The sequence below is a fragment of the Thermobia domestica genome, chromosome 16, assembly GCF_964235325.1.
Source record: "Thermobia domestica chromosome 16, izTheDome1.hap1.1, whole genome shotgun sequence".
In the NCBI taxonomy this organism is placed as follows: domain Eukaryota; kingdom Metazoa; phylum Arthropoda; class Insecta; order Zygentoma; family Lepismatidae; genus Thermobia; species Thermobia domestica.
Window position 1 is genome coordinate 85,166,568 of NC_137469.1, and position 2,768 is coordinate 85,169,335.

Genomic DNA, 2,768 nt, shown 5'->3' on the forward strand with positions numbered 1-2,768 from the left:
ATTTTGTTTGTACATAAAAATTTTTCTGAAACAGTTTTTGTTTTGTACACACAAAAAAATTTCTGAAACAGAATTTTGTTTTCGTACACAAAAAATTTTTCTGAAAACATTTTTTTTTTCGTACACAAAAATTTTCTGAATCAGTTTTTTTTTTTCGTACACAAAAAATTTTCTGAAACAAAAATTTAGTTTGATTTTTTTTTTCCCGCAAAACATTGATTTATTTTACCGGTAAACTGATTGAGAAAAAAGAAATTGAAATCGCAGTACAGGAAAAGAATTTGATTTTAGGATGTGAAATAAAACACAGAATCATGTTTCTGTACATTTATTTTTAGCATGTGAAAATAGAATACAGAATTTCTTTTTCTTCAAAGGAAGACGTGTCCGTGACGGGTACAAATTCTGTAAAGAGAAAATAAAAACATATGAATATACATGGTAATATTTATTTTGTTTCCTGTGAAAGAAGAAAAACAGATTATTAACATCGAACTAAATGATCAAGAGAGAGAGTGAGGTGAGAAAAAGAAACGCAAATGTGACGTACCTGAATTCCTTTTTTTTCTCCATGGGTTTCTGCAAGGTGATGTCATCTGAGTTTTGTCTCCGCTCGTGCATCGTTGAAGCATGTCCCGTGTTGCGTTGATTCTTTGCCCCGTCTTTGGGAGGTGATGTTGGTGGGATTAGGGAAAATATGGCTGTTATTCTGTTCTGGCTTTTTTATACCCATAGGGCAATGTCTCGTATGTGTCTGGTATTAATCGGCGTTTTTTATAGTTGAAGCTGTACTTCTTTTCTTCAGGTTTTGTGACAAGATGATGATCGTGGGTTCTGTAAATTTTGTGCGGCGTGCTAATGGAGATTTTTTCACTCGATTGATTTACGATCATTTGCTCCAGACTATTAAAATTTAGCTTTTGACTTGCAGTATAATTGAGTGTGAATCCACGAATTTTGCATACATAACTGGTTGATTTCGTGTCGGGGTTGTAGATTTCCAAGGCGTATTGTTTTGGGCCACCAGACACGAATTTTTTAATCTATGCTTTTGGTCCAATTGATTCCAGTTCATTTGACATTGAACCAAGAAATACTTCTGGTTCTATTGTGGGCTGTGATGGTCGCTGCGTGAATATCACGGAATCTGTATCGAAATATAGTACTCTTTCTTGCAGCAGTTCTAAATATTTGTAGAGTTCCAGACGAGCTTGACACGTTGTAAATGCTCCAAGGACAACATTAGCATTGTGATTTTGTACTGGAACATCATCTTCATACTGCCAATAAAGGTATAACAACGAATCATTAACAGGTAAAATTTGGTTGACTTTTATATCTGGAGCAGTTAATTTCTGATACAGTTCTTTGGGGTCGTTAATGATGGTCGTTTGGCTGAAATTGTCTCTTATAGCGAGTCGTCCCCAGAAGGCATTCAAACAGAGTTTTGCAAGACTACGACGTGATGAATTTGTCACTATATTTGCTGCATCCAAAGTTATGCCTTCCCGTTTTTGTACCATTTGGATATACTGCTGCTTTTCTTCTTCGGTGACGCAATTGGCAGGCCAACCAGAAGCTTCCAGCTTAGATTTCAAAAATGTGTTAATGTATTCGCTGAATAATCCGCCAGTCTTGGTTTCTGGATCATATACGGTGATGTCGTAATCCCAAATTTCGTAAATTTCAATGACTTGATACCCAAGTTCAATGGCTTTTTGAATTTCATAGGACACCCATGTTCCTGTTAGACTTCGTTCACTGTCCGAATGTGCACATTCAGAATCTTGATTTAATGCTGTGGCACAGGCAGCACAAAGTGGAAACAACAACTTCTTATTTGAGCGAAATGGCAGCACTGGATGAAACACATTTCTGCTAGGCAAAATCTTCAACTTGACTAATCCGTTGACATCTTGAATGTCGGGCATTTCTGGATCTCCCTGTAGATATATTCGTGGATGCCCTTTTGGATACCGTCCACATTTATTCACATAAGGATACAGGGAGACGATATCCAAGAATTTTATTTCTTCGCCTTCATTTTCATTTGCGACGTGATACAATTTAATGGCATTAACACGGCCACCATAGAAACTGTCTCTTGGATTTAATGGTGTCTTATTAATATAAGGATGTGTGCTTAAAGAAGAGGCCAATGCTGGATTGGATTTTAACACTTGACGAAATTCACATTCCCACATTTCATGTATTTTATATCCCATGGATCGTAATAACTTCATTTTACGCTGTGTTCTCTCGTAGCGATAGTTCATCGTTTCTTCGGAGTTCTCATAAATGGGTTGATCACGGCCTGTAGGGACACATAGAGGACAGCCGTGAATTTTGCAGCCTTCAAATTCATACACGTGTTCCTCTTTAGTGTCGGGATCTTTGTAGTAACCGTCCAGATGAAAACCAGCAACATAAACTTCTTTACCTTTGGCCGCATGCAGAATTGAATGACCCTCTTTTTCTTCCATGTAGGCAAGCCACTGCAAAGCAATCCGTGACTGATTGTTTCTGTGACGGTATCCTCGTGCAGGAAGAATGCTAATAGTATTGGGTTTTAAGAAATTTCGTCGAAATACTAAATTGCACGCACTCGCCAAAGTGATAGTCTCCAGGAAAGGATTGACGTGAGTTTCTTGTTCAAAAGTGGTCATGAAAGATATACAAGCCATTCGAAGTACGTTGACGTCCTGAACACAATAGTTCACCAATTCTTTTTGGAAAATAAACGTATCGTTCTGGTGTTCGTTGTACCA

The 2,768-nt window shown here is 37.5% G+C and overlaps 1 long non-coding RNA gene across 1 annotated transcript; it reads right to left on the minus strand.

Annotated features, from left to right (window-relative positions):
* Positions 1-312: 312 nt before the first annotated feature.
* Positions 313-888, minus strand: LOC145672779 (uncharacterized). Its single transcript, XR_014128650.1, has 2 exons — positions 551-888; positions 313-405 (listed from the first exon to the last, which is right to left on the minus strand). It is a non-coding gene; the product is annotated as an uncharacterized LOC145672779 (long non-coding RNA).
* Between the last annotated feature and the right edge of the window lie 1,880 nt (positions 889-2,768).